Here is a 19,718-nt window from a genome sequence, read left to right as displayed (position 1 = left end):
CATTTTATCTAATCAAACTTTCTTGCACATATACCTAGCCTAATATTAGAAGATATTTTTAGTCATCTCAAGCCCTCATCGATCATAATTTGCTGAGATTGACTCGGAGAGAGCCCTCTCCTGTCCTGGTAGGGCTAGCTACTAGGCTGAGTGTGGTTTGATGTTGGCCCTGGATCCTACCTTTTCAGCCTGAGGTAAATCTAGGCACTAACAGGTTGAATCAAATTTTAAAGTTCTAGGTATCAACACTATCATGTAAGTTCAGAAGAGAAAAATACACAAGAATCTTCTCAGAGTTAAGAAGACAAGAACACACAAGAACCTTCTCAGAGTTTAGAAGAGAAGATCACACAAGAACCTTCTTATACTATAGATTCAATTCCTCTCCCACTTCATATTGATGAAAAGTTCCTACTATCTGAATGGTATGCTGGTATTATACATTTTGTTTGTGAATTTAATTATCCTCTTGGATTCAAAAGGAATCAATGTAGAAATCTCAGACTAAAGGCTATGAAATATTGTATCATCAATGCCAATTTGTATTGGAAAGATCCATTGAATATCCTTCTTTTATGTCTAATTGAAAATGAAATAGAAGGTGTCATAGAACAATTTCATGAAGGTATATGTGGAGGACACTATGCTTGGAGAGAAACAACATATAAAATTCTAAGAGCATGATTTTATTGGATGAAATTGTTTTCACAAGTGGGAGAAAAGGTTAGAAGTTGTATTCCATGTCAGATATTTGTTGGGAAGCAGAGGTTAGAAACACTTCCACTTGTTCCAGTATTGATTGAAGCACCCTTTTTACAGTGGGGATTAGATTTCATAAGAGAAATATTTCGAACATCCAGTAATCAACACAGATGGATCCTAACTGCTATAGACTACTTCATCAAATGGGTAGAAGCCATCCATGTCAAGAATGAAATAGACATTTTCGTCATTAAATTCATTGAAGAAAACATATTATCCATATTTGGCTGTCCACAACAAATTGTCACTGATAATGCACAAGCGTTAAGTAGCATCAAAATGATAGAGTTTTTCCAAAAGTATCAGATTTTATTGCATCATTCTACCCCATATTACCCTTAAGGAAATGGATTGGCAGAATCATCAAACAAGAGTTTGGTCAAAGTTATCACTAAGGTACTAACAGATTATAAAAGGAGTTGGCATAGTTATCTCAAATATGCAATTTGGGCTAACAAAGTATCGCCTAAGAGATCTACTGGTAAATCCCCTTTCCAAGTTGTTTATGAAAGTGAGGAAATCTTTCCCACACAAATAGATTTTCCTTGTATGAAATTTTTATAGGTATCATATGAGCAACCTCATGATTTCTCAAGAAGAATCAATCAGATCATTAAGTTAAACCATGACAAAGATGAAGTCTAGAACAAGCTTCGTCAATATCAGAACAAGATGAAGATCTTATTTGATAGAAAGGCTAGGGAAATAGACTTTAGGAAATGAGATTTAGTTTTGAAATGGGATGCTAGAAGAGTGGAAAGAGGAAAACATGGTAAGTTTGATAATATTTGGTTAGGACCATTCAACATTGTAGAAGTCAAGGGTAATAACACTTTTATTTCGTAGAATCTAGAAGGAAGATATTCTTCATTTCCTGTTAATGGGAAGTATCTTAAACATTACATTCAGTATTAAAATTGATCATAGTCATAATTCATTGTACATCACCAGTTTTCTTTAAATTCTTTCGTCAAGTGTGATTTTAACAACAAAGACTCCATAGCCTGAAGAGAAGGCACATGGATCTGCATGTTCTCTGCATCCCACAGGGGGAAGCAGTCCCTAGATGGAGCTGATGTTGTAACCTATTTGTATCATGTACTTTTTCATCTTAAACAATATAAAAATAAAAAAGAAAAAAAGAAAAAGAAAGGGATATAAAAATAAATAAATAAATAAACAAGTAAATCCCATTGAAAATGGCGTGCTAGTCTAAATGTCACTGTGGATGTTATTAGTTGTTAATTCATGATTTAAACATGGATTAGAAATTAATTAACTATTCATGAAGTGTGATTTAATGTTTTTTTAGATATCATAATCATGGCACAACAATCAACCACTAGGATTTACCCCACCTGGATCAACGGCCGGGGAAACATCTCAGACCCCCCCTGCACTACTAACGTTTAACACGGGGGGTGGTGGGTCTGAAAATCTGATTTGAAAATCCCACTTGTGCTAACATGTCACCCTCACATTGATTTCAAATCGCCCCTCTCCAAAATTTTAAACGACCTACCCACCCCATGCCCCAAAAATTGCCACTCGTTCACTCCGCTCCTACCAATGATCGATCACCATTCAACTCCCGCCATCTGTCGATTCCTCATTCGTTTGAAATCATTTACCCATTATACTACCATTCAACTATAGTGGTTAAAGCCCCTCTCCCATCAACATCTATTGCAGACATACCCTTGCCTCAAACGGTTAAATCCCCACATAATATAAATTAAATACAATGTGTGTTTCTCTCATTCTTTTCATTCATTCATATTGCAGCCGCAAAGGTTCTTTATGAGCAGTATCAATGTAAAACATCTATCACTACACCAACAAGTCAATTTCTCAGTAAACATAATTTTTATATCAAATTTTCTCTTTTAGCATGTCGTCTTCTAAAGGAAAGTCAAAGGTAGTTATAGAAAATCCATTGCTACCCCCTATTATAGATTTAGATAAACTGCCATTAGTTGACCAGCAATATAAGATGTTTGAAACCCAATGTGAGTTTGACCTCTATGAACTTCACAATTGGGAAAAACATAAATTCTTAGATGCTGACAATGAATTGAGTATATGGGACTCCTTCCTTCCTTAATTCATTTTCCCTCAAACTCATTCCTTCCCTGAATTTTTAACCTAGTGTCACTTTAGGTATATCCCGAGTCAAAGAGCCATCATTGCCCAAAATAATGATATATTGTTTACAAGTTCCTCTAAGTCAATATGCCAAATTATTCAAATTAAACCCTCAGCCCCTTTGCATTCTTTTTCTATAGATTCACTCATGTAAATCTATGAAAAACTTACTTTTCCTTAGAGAGCCAAAATCTTTGAAATATTTTTACTTGAAAATGCAGAATTGCCAAGAAAAATCCACCATACCCTTCCTCAATGTTTCTAGAGATGACTAAACAGGTTATTTCAATGGTTTCATGTATGTTAGGTTATCCAACCGATTAGTGGGTCAGTGAAGTAATTCTTGGATATTTATCAGTGTTTTCAGTAGGTGATAAACCACCACTTATGTTCAATTACAATCAATTTTTGGCAGAAGCTATTCATGACCAATTTCTAAAGTTTTCTATTGAAGAAGCCTTCAAATATAAACCAATTCTTGAGTACTTATTCCTGTTTGATCAAGCATACAAATTTCAATTTCCATTAAAAAAGCTATATGAATAGGGAAATCATCAGTCTGTAATTCATTAAGCTTCCTTGGTGAGGAAGAAAACAAATGAATTTTCTTTCAGTGATTATGTAAATCAATTTCTACATATGGATTTGTTCTTGCTCAGTAGTGATATTATTCCTAGGATTTCACCTGAAATAAAAAGAATCCTTCACCTTAGTGAGAAGACAAGAAGTGGAGATTGGTATTTATATCAAAATTACATAGAAATCAATATATATGGATGTGAGCATCCTCCATACAGATTGCAAAATTTTGTGCCAATTATAATTTTTGCATTAGAATATATTAGAGAGATGATGAACATGGATGATTTGTATTTTTTATTAGGTAAAAGAAGTATCAATTTAAGTTGAAAGCACAGATTGGACCATTCATTTGTAACAATAGAGCCATAATGAAGGAGACAGAATTTCTCTTAAAACAGATGAAGTTTCAATTAAGCTTTACGTAGTCTTATGATCCCTTGGGGATTATTTCTAAGTTAAGGGTAGAATAGAAAACTACACCTTATGCACACACACCTAGACCAGAAATAGAACAATACATGAATCAAGAAGAGTGGCAAGAAAATACATTGCAGGAAGAAGAAGAACATGTTTTCATTTCAACAACATCACAGACTCCATTTCCACAAGAGAAGCAGACTAAGAGAGTAAGTAAAATTATTTCCCTTTCCATTTCATAAGTTCAAGAGGCAAATGTCATAATGCTTAAGAAAAGAAAGAAAACTAATCCTCTTGAAGAATATTTTTAGGAATAAAGTTCACAGGAACAAACAACATTAGTACTGACAAGTTACCACACTACATATTTTCCAAGAATTGAGGATATTTTCTCAAGTTCTCCTATATCCTTAGCTTCTCAAGGTGCATTAGAAACATATCAGACACGAGAGAAAACTCAAAGTGCAACATAACCAAGTATTTTCACCAGATATATGGAGATAAAAAGGAAAAATGAAGCATTAAAGGTCACTACCTATTCTGAATTTTGGAAGCAGACTTCAACTTCTCAGCACAAAATTATTTCTACACTTGATACCGAGAAAGGCCATGGACTTCTTGAAACCTAAAGTTCCATTCCCTAGGATTACAAAAGATTATAAGAAATCTATTTCTTTCTTTTGATACTAAACAAATTCATGATATTGACGAGATTGGCTTACACAGGAAAGATGGAGAAATGATTTATTCCACTCTAAGTAGCTCCACTATGACAACCTCCAAGCTGCATGCTTCGTTAAATAATATTTAGTCACAATTAAATTTGGAAAAAATATCATCTTTGGATAAGGATACTAAGATTAAATCTTTAGAAGATTTGGTGATTAATTTAGGATATGATCCTAGTGATGTGAAAAGAAATGAAGAAATGATAAAGCGAAAAAATGATGTTATCTTAGAATTAAGGAAGAAACTTAAACTCCCTATTACAGAGGATCCACAAATTAAAGAAGTTGGAGAATTGGAAAAGGAGAAAGAAAACATGTTCAAGATCATAGTTGAACAAAATATTCAAATATGGAAGATGGAGACTGAGTTGGAGACATTATTAAAAGAAAAAGAATAACAATCTAATGTATCAACAACTATTCCCATAGTAATGCCATCCATTGCAGGTACTTCAACAACAAGAAATTCTATTGCAACAACCATGATTACATTAGAAACACATCCACTAATACAACAACCTATTTAGCTGAAGCTATGGGAGATTTATTATTAAAGGACCAAGAGATTGCAAAGTTAAAAGATCAAATTAACAATATTCAGGAGCAAATAATCAAAATTGACAATTCTCACTTGGCAGAAATACAAAAGAGTCATAGGTTGACTCAAAGAATAGTGGCCTTTGAAAATGAGTCTACTATTTCTCAAACTATTGCACAAGCTAAAGAAAATATTTGGCTGGATATCAATGAATCCATAACTCAGTTATGTCCTTCAATAGAAATCATTTTCGAACAAGAACAATTATTGGAGAAATCAAAAGAAGTAGTAGTAGAAGTGAAGAAGGACCTGGGTCATAAACCAGGAGATGCAACAACAATAATCAGGATTTTAAATTCAAAAACAAAGGAAGAGCTTGAATATTATGAGATTGAAGATAGGACTGAAACCATTTTGGAAGTCAAGAGGATACTTACCAAGAGGAATTTAATGTTGCAATTAGAAAACAAGTGTCATAATCTAGAAATTCAAATCAATAAGTTTCATAAAAAAATTAATGTACTACATCATAAAGGACTTCCAGGTTTGTGAGGTATAGGAGACAGGTTGGTTACTCTTGAAGACTACTAGCGTAGATTTAATTCTATAGCTTTAGATAAATCAAAATTTGCTAAGATCAAAGGAACCATTACCATAAAAGATTTTATTGAAGGATTAAGTTTTGATTTACTAATCCAGTATGAGATTAATCACTTGTTCGTAGTCAAGCCCACCTTTAAGAAATACATAGAAGTGGATGAGACTTGCAGGAAATTGATAACATTTTCCATTCCTAATGAATACATATGGGAAAAAATATGTTAGCTCATTGATTGACAAGATAACAGGTTTCCAACAGTAGGCAACAAACATTCAATGACAGGATGCAAGTTTGTAGGAGTAAAGAGACAAATAACTAGGAAAAATAAAAGAATAATATATTTACAACCTCTGTCATTAGCATATGCCTCAAATTCTATGCAATATGTCCAAGTAGTTCAAAATTCCAATTTCCTAGTTCTATTTTTGCAATTAGTTTCAAAAGATATTTTTTAATAAATCTTGATTTTTAAATTAAGATATTTTGAATAAAACTCTATAAATACTTTGTAGCTCGAACTATGAAGGGTTGAACCCTTGTGATACATTATTAAGAAGAATTGTAATTCTCTGAGTTTTTCTATGATTAATAGAAGGATTCTGGATTCATCTTGAAGTAGCTTGTGTTCCTGTCACAATATTTTTGTTTTCTATTATGTCTCCATTTCGTTTATCTCTGCATATGTTTGAAATAAATGGGAAAATATGGGTAAGATAAGATTGAATATCAATCTATTTGAAAACCCCTGTGAAGTTATGATCAATTACAGAGCTTAGTTAATTGAAACTTTTTGTTTTAATTAATTCCTATACATCTTTTAATTGTCACTTCCCTTTAGTTTTAAAAATATATTTTGTTGGGCTGTAAAAGGATTTTCACACATCATTTGTATATGATTAGTTGAATACTTAGTTCGAAGATTTAATCAATCATATATTTTCTTAATTTCAACCTTACATATCATTTCAAAGCTAAATTTTGTTAACCCTTTAGTATATCATAAATAATTAAGAGTCTGCATCTATTTAACAGTTTAAATAATTGGTCATCCAAAAATCCAAATTAAAAAAAAAAAAAAAAAAAAAAAAACATTTTAGATGCTCTGACGCAGTTCCTTAACCTAGAATTGTCTGTAGAGGAACAACAACAAAAATAATAGATAATAAAAATGCACCTAAATAAAATTTTCTAGATGAAAATTGCACAACCATACACAACACCACCAATTGTGAGAAAAATAAACAAGAGAAGAAAGAGATCAATTAGAAATAAGTGAAAAATCCATACAAAGGCCAAAAGGATCCAAAAGTTGGATATGAAATAGATATAAAAAATCACTGGAAGTAGCCAAACAAATATGAAAATGGGATCTAGAGACAAGAACACAAGCCTCAACCCAAGCAACAAAATATCTTGAAGAGAACCTTGAAAGAAACAAGCTATGGAAGACCTCAAATAAGCCAATTAGAAATGGCTTAGACCAACAGATATCAACAACTAGTAGGAACACAAAACATAAACCTAATAGATCTCCAAGAAATAAAAAATAAACAAGAGGGTAAAGAGACAAAACAAGTAAAAAATCTCTCTTAAAAAAAATCTTATCTAAGGAAATTAGGCACGAAAAGATAGATTCTGGCTAGGACCGATTAGTAGATAGAAATCCAACACAAATCCAAAGCAGAGACAATAATTTCCAAAGAGAAAAGTAAAATTTTCAAGGCCATAAGGTTGGTTGCATGGATAAGGTGTGCAAATTTCTGTTGGAATTATGATGCATGTGTTTTCCTTGATGGAAACTCACTTGTAACAGAATAAGTATATGGTAAGTAGATGAATCCATAGGTTAGTTCAGAGGTGACAGAATGATGGAACAAAATATGAGAGTGCTGGGTCAAAAGTTTATAGATTAGAATCAGAAGTTTGATATAGGTGAATATTTGAAAATCTATACACAAGTTTGTCAAGGCTAAGTTTCGTATACACGCGAGTTTGGTGTAGCAAAATAGCGTATGGTTTTTACACCATGGTATTATAAATACGAGGGGTCCTTACCATGGTTTTGGCCCATAGTAATGAGCATGACAATGAATATTGATCCCGTCAAATATTACCATCGACACTAGTGTAGTTTTGATTCATGGTATTAGATAAGGGATGGACTATATAAAGAGGTGAAGATCAATGTGCTAGGTGTGCAACTGAAAGGATTTTTGATGAATACTTCAATCCGAAGTATATTTGCATTGTAAGGGCCATAATTGTCACATAGATCTGAAATAATTACGTGCTGATGAATATAATGATGGATCAAGATCACGAGACCTGAAATGGATTTTCATTGTATGATCTTCTCATGGATTGACTAGATCTAAGTGCCGAATAATTTTTTTTATCTCTGAACATTATGATATGGGTCTTTCTGAAGTTCTGAAGAGCTGTGCAATTTTAGGTCAAAATATGAAGAACTATATGCTGGTTGGTCTCAAGAAAAGCGCGTATACACGTGAGTTCGCTTCTTCAAAGTCGCATATATAAACTAAGGCTTTTTTTTCATAAATGACTGATCAACCTGATCAGTGATGCTGTTTCTTTGTTGTTTGTCAATGATGTCCTCATATTGATCCAGATTGAGTGATAATTTCTGAAGTAGAACTGATTGAATGATGAAGTTGAATTTGTTTACATGTTGATTGGTTGAAAATATTATTGATGTTGCTGACTGTATGAAGGTTCTGTAAGCTAATAGAATATTTCACAATATCTTTGGTAAAATTTATGTTTGATTTAGAATTACAAATTTTCATTTTTCAGTATATTAAGATATGTATGCTGGTTTCTTTACAGAAAAGCGTGTATACATGCAGGTTGCCTTAAGTGAAGTAGCGTATACATTTTCACATTTGAATGATCATAGTTGCAGTTGATTATGTGTGTTGATGCAATATTTTGAGTTCAGTTCTATGTACTGGTTACAATGACCTGACTGTTCCAATTGATTGGTTGAATTTTGATTAAGTGTCAGCTAATTGGGTTCTAGTGATTGGTTGACTCAGTTGTGTCAGATATTGATGATTGTATTATAGTGATGCGTTATAGTTTGATTGTTGGGATTAAGTGTTTATATTGGATCTAGTGTGAAAATTTATGAAACATGGTCCATGGATGTTGCTGAGGGTTGGAGTCTTCAGTGAGGAAGTCGAAGCTTCCTGCCAGTAATAGCTAGTGATTAGATTAGGGGGTTGGAGCTCCCTTCTGGTAGGAGATGGATAATGAGTGAAGGTTGTAGCCTTCAACATGTGGGTGCCTGCGTACTGGTATGAGTCTGCACCAGTATAAGAATGTAATAATTTTTTGATATTAATAATTTTTGAAGAATGAGATGACAACAATGGTGGTTTTCTCCCACATTGAGTTTCCACCTTAAATCCTAGTTTTCTTGTGTGTTAATTATGTGTGATACTTTATTATGTTATTACTGCACATGTTTAATTCTTATCAAATGCCTGATAAATCTATTACATTCTGGTTCAATTTTAACAGAAAAATAATTAACTGGTTTACAAGTTTACTGAGCATATACTAGTTTCTTTTACAACAGTCACATATATATGCTAGCTAGGTTCAATCAAGTCACTTATACATTTTAGAAAATAAAATTATTATTGTGAGTTTTTAAAATACTGATTCACCCCCACCCTCTCAGTATTTTTCCCAACAATTGGTATCAGAGAAGGTCCTTCAAAAGAAGCTTGATTGCTTGAAGGAAGATCTCCCAAGATGAGCAATCAAGGAGGAATGGCATCTAACAGAGCACCACTCTTCAATGGAAATAATTTTATATATTGGAAGAAAAGAACCAGATCCTATCTTTAGTCTCTGAGAGAATTTTTTTGTGCAATTTTGGAATGAGTTTACCGATATCCATCTTCAGTTCCAACAGATGCAACATAAAATAACACGTATGAAACCAATGTCGAAGCTGTCAATGCATTATTGAGAAGTCTGACAGAATCAGAATTTGTCAAAGTTATGCAGCTAAACACAACAAAATAAATATGGGATAGAATCATCCAAAGCTATGAATCATTAAAACTCTCAGAATTCAATACGAAACTCTCAGAATGCATATTGATGAAAGTATTTCCAGTTCTTTCTACGTATAGATGAGATTGTAAATCACATGAAAAATATTGGTGAAGAAATAAAGGACACTAATTTAGTAGAGAAAATATTAAGACATCTAACTCCTAAATTTGATTCAAAAGTGTCTGCCATTGAAGAGAAGAAGGATATGTAGACTCTTACTATTTTTCAAATTCATGGGATCCTGGCTGCTTTTGAAATGAGGAAAGGAGGTCCTTCAGAAGTCAGAGAAGCCACATTTAAAGCATCTACAAAAGTAAAAGAAAAATAATAACACAAGGAATCATGATACATATCAGAAGAACATGAGGTGAACTTTGTAAAGAAACTTCAACTGGGCATCAGAAGGTTCAGAGGTAAGATTCCCTTCAAATGTTTTGCTTGTGGTAGAGTTGGTCATTATGCTGCTAAATGTCCTCATAAAGACAACCATGAAAAAGGGAAGGATATTGAAAAATGTAATAGGAGACAATTTGACAGTAGAAGATGTTATTATACTGGTAAAGATAGTGATAGCTTGTCAAATAGTGAAGAAGGTGAATCTGATCAAGATCTTAAATTACTGATGGCTTTTGAGAAAAATACTAATGAGTCTAATGATAAATTTGTGGATTATTTAGAGGAAAAAGATTTCTTTGAAGAAATTACTCAACTAAAAATTTGCTTGGAAGAAAACAAAGTATCCATAGATACTTTGAAGCATCAACTCATAAAAAACAAAAATCATAATGAGAAGTTAGAATGTGAAGTAGTAAGTCTATGAAAGGAAGTTGAGAAAATAAAAGCTATGAATCTTAGATTTTCTAAAGGATCTGAAAACGTAGATGAAATTATCAAGGTACAACACTCTCCTCTTATGAAGATAGGTCTTGGATACACCGGAGAAACATATCAAACATAAAAGCTTTCAGCCACAACTAAAAGCTATTTAAATGCAGCAAAAACTGGTCAGCAAAGCTTCAATAATGTAGCAAAAACTAGTCAGCAAGGCTTAAATAATGTAGCAAAAATCAATCAACAAAGTTTCTATAATGCAGCAAAAACCAGTAAGCAAAGCTTCAGTCCTAAACAAAAGAATAAAGGAATTCCATGGGTAAATCATGTTTACATCAATCCAAGTATGAAAAAAAATAAAAGCACCAGTCAAAAGGTAAACAACACCAGAAGATTCTATGATCACAAAAAATTCTTCTTTAATGGACAATTTTTCTCATGTCATAATTTTGGTCATAAGGTTGCTCAATGTGTTGCATAGAAAGCTATCATGACTAGAGAAGAAACAAAACAAAGGAATGAGACATGAGTCAAGAAGAACACTTATAATATATTCTCACCTCTTATAGATGAAATTGAATGCTCATTTTTCAATAACTTTGGACATGAAGAATTTGAATGCAGGAACAAATTATAGCCAACATCTCAAAAGGATCAAATATAAACAAATTCTAAGGTATGGAAAAGGAAGGAGTTATAATCTGTTGGAATAACATTGTTTGTAGAAGGACAAGAAAATCAATGTTACATTGATAATGTATGCTCAAAACACATGATAGGTGATAAAGATAAACTTATTTCATACAATGCTTTAGAGAAAGAAAAGAATGTCATTAAGGGTAAAGGTTATGTTTTTCTAAAATAAAAAGTTAAATTTGGTAATGTTATTTATGTTGCTGGATTAAAACATAACTTGTTGAGTGTTAGCCAAATGTGTGACCAAGGAAATGAGGTGGTATTCCGATCAAAAGAATGTGTCGTTCGTGAACTTGACACATGAAAGACCATAATAAAAGGAACCAAGAACCCCGAGCAATCTATATATATTGAAAGGCGGCAAAGAAAAATGTTACCTAGGAAAGGCAGAGGAAATCCGGTTATGCTATAGAAGGTTGGGACATCTAATCTTCTCTCAAATAAGAAAATCAAGCAGGCTCAAAGTTGTTCTTGATCTACCTAACATCACCGTACCATAAAGTACCATCTGTAATTCATGTCAATTTCGTAAGAAAACTAGAGTTCAATTCAATGCCAAAGAAGGATAAGAAAGTAAGCCTCTTGAACTTATAGATACTGATTTGTGTAGACCAGTAAGGAAAAAGTCACCTTGTGGATAACAATACTATATATTATTCATTGATGAATTTTCTAGAATGTGTTGGATTGGTTTATCGAAACATAAAGATGAAAAATTTGATAAATTTAAAATATTCAAAGCATTAGTTGAAAATGAATTAGATCTAAAAATAAAATGTCTCAGATCTGACCCAGGAGGAGAATACATATAAGATGAATTCTTTGATTTATGTGAACAACATGGCATAAAAAGACAATTTTTTGTAGCTAAAACTCCTCAATAAAATGGTGTGGTAGAAATAATGAATAGAAATGTTCAACAAATGGATCGTGCTATGCTTGATGAGCCTGGAACTCCTAATACCTTATGGGGTGAAGCTGCATATACTACAATAAATACTCTCAGCAAGGCTCATGTTTGTGTGAATACTGATAAAACTCCATATGAAATTTGGTATGGTAAGCCTCCCACTATAAAGCATTTTAGAGTTTTTTGAAGAAAATGTTTCATAAAAAATAATGATGAAAAAATTGGTAAGTTTGAAGCTAGATTAGATGAAGGAATACTTCTTTGTTACTCATCTAGAAGAAAAGGATACAAATTTTACAATAAGAGATTTCAGAAAATTGTTGAATGCATTGATGTTGTGATTGATGAAGCATGCACATGTCCCAAAAAGGTAACATCAACAAAAGAGGATGATGATGATGAATGCTTTCCCACATCAAATCAAAATGATATAGAAGAAGAAACTAATGAAGCAACAGAAGAAGATACATCAGACAAAGAAAAGGCTCCATCCAGGTATGTTCAAAAGAATCATCTAGAAACTCAAATTCTAGGAGATGAATCTGGAGTACAAACAAAAAGAACCCTTTTAGGATCTTCTAGTTATGTAGCTTTATTATCCACCATTGAACCTCAAAATATAAATTAATCTAGTAAATTTGAATGTTGGGTTAAGGCCATGAATGAAGAACTTGATCAAATTGAAAAGAATGATACTTGGGGATTGGTTCCAAGGCCTCATGCTAAAAATGTTATTGGCAAAAAATGGATATTCAAAAATAAGTTGAATGAAAATGGAAAGGTCATTAGGAGCAAAGATAGACTTGTTTGTAAAGGTTATGCTCAACAAGAAGGTATAGAATTTGAAGAAACATTTGCACTAGTAGCCAGATTTGAAGCCATAAGAATGTTTCTTGCATTTTCAAGTTTTTGAAATTTCAAAGTTTATCAAATAGATGTAAAATCTACTTTCCTTAATGGAGATCTAGAAGAAGAAGTATATCTTGCACAAATAGAAGGATTAATGTTGGGTAATGATGAAAACTCAAAAAGGCTTTATATGGGCTAAAACAAGCTCCGCGGCCTTGGTATTATCATCTTGACAAATATCTTCAACAAAAAGGTTTCTTAAAAGGATCCGCAGACAACAACTTGTACACAAAAATTGAGGGTGATAAACTACTAATTATTGTTGTTTATGTTGATGATATCAACTTTTGCAGTAATGAATAATCTATGAGTCAAAACGTTTCTTCTGTTATGCAGCAAGAATTTGAAATTTCATTACTTGTGGAACTAACCTATTTTCTTGGTCTACAAGTGCAACAAGCAAAAGATGGCATCTTTCTCTAAAAAACAAAATATCTCAAGAATATTCCAAAGAAATATGGGATAGAATATTGAAAACCTATATGTACTCTTATGATGACAGGATGTAGCCTCAGTTCGAATGATGATTCTCCTATAGTAAACCAACTAGACTATAGATCTATGATTGGAGGTATGCTTTATCTAATAGGTACCAAACCAGATAGCATGCATACAGTTGGGATTGTTGGACGTTTCCAAGCGAATCCAAAGGAACCACATATTTAGGAAGTAAAGAGAATATTAAAATATCTCCAAGGAACCCAACACTTTGGTCTACGGTATCCTAAAGATGTAGATCTTACCCTTCATGCATACACAGATGCAGAATGGGTTAGAAATGTTGATGACTAGGAAGGAACTAGTGGAGGTGCATTTTACATGGGGCCCCGATTGGTATCTTAGTTAAGAAACAAACAAAGTTCCATTTCCTTATCTATAATGGAAGATAAATATGTAGTTGTTGCATCTTGTTGCACACAACTTCTATCGATGATGCAAACATTATAATATATACAAATCAAATGTTCTCCACCCATCTCCATCCTATGTGATAATACAAGTGCTATTAGTATTTCAAAAAATCCTGTTATGCACTGCAAGACCAAGTATATTCCTATTAAGTATAACTTTCTATGAGAACAAGTGCTTGAGCAAAAGGTAAAATTGGAGTATGTTCCCTCCAAATAACAAGTTGTTGATATATTTACTAAACACCTTCCTAAAGAATCATTTGAATATCTCAGATAGACTCTGGGATTTGTGTCTGCCTCATTTTGCTGTTAATCCAGTCTACTCAATATACATGTGAAAATTCATAAGGTTGTTGTCTATATGTAGGTTTCATGAAGTATAGTTGCGTATATACATGAGTTTGTTTGTAGACAATCGCGTTTGTTTTTTTTTTCTGATATAGAAATAGTGGGACAGACTCAAGATTAGCCTCTAACATGCTTATGATAGCTATGATTTGATTTTTCTTTGTCTAGTGTTGATGGGTACAGTATGTTGATATGGTATTGAGTTATCTTTTTCTCATTGATAATTATCTAATTGATGGAGATGATTTGATGAATGAGTTGTTGAAAATGAAAAAGTAGCATAGGTTCAGGGGGAGCATTAGCCTTGTAGAATATAATGCATTGTTGGCATTCTGGTTGCTGAATTATGCTACTTTTAAGATCCTTTGGTCTCAGTTATTAATGTCATATCTGTCATTTGATGTAAAGGTCATATGGAGACCTATGATGTAATAATTTTCATATTCAGTCATGTATGGAATTTTGAGGTCATGTCAAAAATGTAATCCCACTTGGTTGGGTGGTTGAGTCAAATATGTACCCCCGCTTGATTGGGTGATTAATGTAAGTATGAGTCCTTGGTGATAGAAAGGTCATACGTAGTTGAGTTATAGAGTCATGTTATTTTGAAAATGTTTCTGAATATTCAGCATGTGATCAAGGGGAGCATGGAAAATATAGTGTAAATCAGATCCAAAGGGGGAGCTTTGGTCCACTCTTTGCCCTTGATGTCAAAGGGGGAGAATATCTTTGTGTTTGAATAATAGTTATTTGATGTATATAACATTTTTTCTACAAGTTGAGGTGATAAACACGAACTTGGTTTCCATCAAGTCCAAAGGGGGATATTCTTGGCGTTATGACACATATGTTGTCCTTGATGGAAACTCACTTGTAATAGAACAATTATATGGTAACTAGATGAATCCATAGGCTAGTTTAGAGGTGATAGAATGATGGAACAAAATACTAGAATGATGGGTCAAAATTTTACGGATTAGAATCAAAATTTTGATGAATATTTGAAAATCTATACGTGGGTTTGTCAAGGCCAAGTCAAGTATACAAGTGAGTTTGGTGATGAAACGTAGCATATGGTTTTTGCACCATGGTATTCTAAATACCAGGGGTCCTTACCATGATATTAGCCCATAGTAATGACTACGAAAATAGATATTGATCCCGTCAAAAATTACCATTGACACTAGTGTACTTTTGATCGTGGTATTGGATAAGGGCAAAACTGTATAAAAATGTGAAGATCAAAGTGCTAGGTGTGCAAGTGAAAGGATTTTTTATCAATACTTCAATCTAAAGTATATTTGTAGTGTAAGGGCCATAATTGTCACATAGATCTAAAATAATTATGCATCGATGAATACAATAATGGATCAGGATCATGAGACCTGAAATGACTTTTCATTGTATGATCTGCTCATGGATTTGTTATCAGGAAAACTAGTGTCTATTCAGAGCTGCTAGTCCCACTAAGATGGGCAGATATATTAGAAACAAACAAAATAAAGTCACTTTTGTTTTCCTTTACGAGAGATAGATGAGAAAGAAGTAGAGAGTACCAACCTCAGTCTTTTGCTTGGCTCCTTGCTTGTTTCCTTTCCCCTTTGACAAAATCTCACCACTCCTTCCTTACTTGTCTCGCTTCAAAGAGCACCTGTAGAGTCAAAGCAGCATAATACCATCAAAGCATAGAGATCTATCACTGTAAACAATATAGGATCATATATATATTGACCATACAAATTCATATATCAACACAATATTCAGAGATACACAAGAATATGGAGGAAAACTCAAATAGCTTTATTGATAGAAGTAGTAGAAGAGAGAATTACAACCACTTGGTCTAACCCAGTGCCATCTTCCTAGCATTGAATCCCTCTTCACCTCATACAAAGCAAGATCACCCAACAATGTCTTCAAAGAGAAACCAACAACACTTCCTTGCAAATTACAAAATTCCAGCCTCTGGATCTCTGGGATGAGGGATCCATATATAGATGTTTGCAAGGGGGTGAGTCAGCTTCTGGGATTTTGATTAGTGTCGTCTCTCTGATAGTTCTTGGTTCCACTTGGAGATTTCATGATCTCTTACTCATCCTTGGGCGAATTCAGAGAGGCAAGTGTCAAATGAGTAGCTTCTAGAAGATTCTCAGGGTCTCCACCTAGCAAACTGCTTATGCCATTTGTCTGATCTCACTCATCACATCCTACAGAAGGGATTTCCAGTATGCATCATACTTTTTGAATGTGGTAGGTGAGATGCATCGCACCCTTAGCAATGGACAGTCTGTATGGTCCTGCTTTGACCAGTTCTGAGTAATTTTTCATGGAGAACTTCTGGGAGATGATGTAATCAACTGACCTTGCTCCTATAGGGTATGAAACAATACTTTTAGGGGCTTAGAAGCCCTTGGTTTATGGACATATATGATTGGGGTTGTAGTGCCCAAATATGTCGATAACAGTTGCCCCCTAAAGCATGAGGTCGTAAATATTTTGATGTCGAGTGAAATGCTTTATAATGAGGATCTGAGGTTTTTCGAACCGGAAGGTGACCTGTAATAAGATACAATACAATACATTATCTTCATAATATTTTCATGATCTAGCTGAGGTGGGCATTCCCATGCTCAGATTTATAAATTCATTTTCATGTACATAGGATAAACAACCATCTGTGTGGCAGACTGATGATTTTGGTAGAGTCATCATCCCTTAGTTTGGATGATTATCTGTGCAGCAATGATGTACATTTGATGTCTTTATTTTCCTAAATATATCGCAGCTCGGATGGATGAAACTAGATCTGGGGTCTTAAAAACTCATTCAATCTTTTCCTAAAAGTACAAGTCCGTCCATGTGAAAAGATGTTCTGATGTCGAACATGGAAAGACATCGCCTGATTACCAGTGATTGATTAAGTCGTTAACAGGCGCGAGAGGAATCACCGATGATGATGATGACCCTCAAGGTACTGCAGTACAATTCATGTGGTACGAATACATGAGTCAATGTCAAACACCACGCAAAATATTTCGGTCTAAGGCCATTAATGTAAACCTATCGCCAGAAGTGAGAAACTTGCCATTGAGGCATGCAAGCTTCAAAGTACTGAAAGGGTTGTTCCTAGGTTGACTTCTTGGATAATGAGCTGATGTCGATAAGAAGTGACCCATCGTAGGAGGGCCTTAATGAATCCCACATCTACGACACGAAATGGAGCAAATGATTTTGTGGAGGTGAAAACGATATGATGATACGAGTTTCAGGGTGGCAGTCATGAAAGAATGAAGCGTAAAGGTATTTCAGCATATGAGACACAAGCTGGGTAGGTGAATTCTCTAAGCGACTTCTCTTGAACATATCTGCGACACTAAAATGGATTGGTAGCATTAACCCCAAAAGTGGATGGTACAGTGGACCAATGGTGATATGACTGGTGAATGGAATAACCCAACCCGACTCAATCATGGTGATGGAGTGAAAGTGTCATGTTCAAGAGCGACCTCCTACCAATAAAGTTTCTTCAAGTTTTCTTCCCAATTTTCCCCAGTCATTTCTGACCAGTACCTCTTTAGTTTTTTCAAGCTTGAGGAGGATAACATATGCTTGTTCTATAATTTTCCCTTCGAGCAAACCCGTTGCTATGTTTTAACGAGCCTAGCGACAGTGAGACTCGTTCTTGTTTGAATGGACAAGTTTGTCGCTATTGTTTTAACGAGTTTAACGACAAGGATAACTCAGTTATTTTCAATTTTAGAGAGTTTGAAAAGAGACGGAAAGGAAACTCCAATATTCCTTTTTCGTAATATAATCCCTTAAGTCTGAAAAAGTATAAAGCAATGCGAAAGGTATGACTTTTCGATAGTTTTAACGAGCCAAACAAGACAAACGCTTGACCTTTTTGTGTAATAATCCCTTAGGTCCAAAAACATTAAAATCTAGAGGAGGGATGGCACTTCCAATCACTTTAACAAGTTGGAGAGGCCATTTTCTCAGCAATCTTTTCATATTTTATGAGTCAGATAAAAAGAGCTTAAAGGAGACTCATTTTTTGAGGAACAAGTGATGTTTTCGAATAGCAGTTGGTTCCAGGTAATGTTTGGAACTTTTCAAGCACGACAGTGTAAAGAAGGTGGCTAATTGGATCACTCGTCACAACTATTCCTCAAAAGGGGTAAACAATCAAACAGAGGCGTATGATCGGCTAAAAAAAGAGTGGAGGTGATGGTAAGAACACGACCAAGGCTCAAAAGCTGATAATAATGCGATCGCACTGGTTATTTACCGAAGGTGGGTTCATTTTTTAATGAGCTTAAACTCTAGTGGAACATATGCTCATTGTTAGGTTTATTTTTTAACGAGCTTGAACTTCGCGTAAAACTGCTCGTGATGATGGTCATTGATATTCGATTCACCGTTAACACTATGTTCTTTTGATGGTCGTACTACCTGTTCAATTGCTCCATCAAACTAATTAGAAATGAGGACATATGCTTGAAAAATGAGTTTAAAAACTAATACCCTACTTAAATTACGTGAAAAGTAACTTAAAAATAGTTTTTTACCCCTCATTTTACCATTTCATTTGGAGTTGTGATTGTTGGAGCTCTGGAGGTGTTTTCCCCCTTGATTTTCATCAGCTGATTCTGGGAGATTCTGTGGATGATTTTCGGTGCCGTTTGGACCAGGTAGGAGCTAAACCTGAGCTCTTCAATTGCATTCTTTCCTTTTTGAATTCTGAGCATGTTTTCCTGCTTTTTTGGGCCCCTGGGGTTTGAACATTTCACTCTGCCCCCATCACACCTAGTATACATCGAAAGGTGCGATGCATCTTAGGCTGGCCATTGGCCAGTTAGTATGCATCTCACCAAGTACATAGCTAGGGTGTGATGGGCGCAAGGAGGAAAACTTTTGCACTGATTTTTCATTGAAATTTTGCCTTTTTTTGCCAAATTAGGATCCTAATTCTTCTCTTGTTTGTTTTTCAGAGATTCATTGGAGAAAAAATGGTTGTTACACGGTGTGAATGCGAGCATGAAGAAGAGGACATGGTTGCCCTACATGATCCGGGTATGGTAACTACATTGCGGAACTGTGGCTTGCTCAATTTCTTCCACATATCTAGCATGAGGCAACAAATCAACTTGTTGCAATATTTCCTCAATGCATGGGATCCTACCAACCAAGTGTTCCAGATAAGAGGCAAATCCATCCCCATGACTGTTGAGGACATATACTTTTTGACCAA

Source organism: Pinus tabuliformis, chromosome 8 (assembly GCF_031772625.1).
Source record: "Pinus tabuliformis cultivar Carrire ecotype Pingquan chromosome 8, CPIR1, whole genome shotgun sequence".
NCBI lineage: Eukaryota > Viridiplantae > Streptophyta > Pinopsida > Pinales > Pinaceae > Pinus > Pinus tabuliformis.
The sequence above is the reverse complement of the archived record's forward strand: the minus strand, read 5'-3'. Positions refer to the sequence as shown.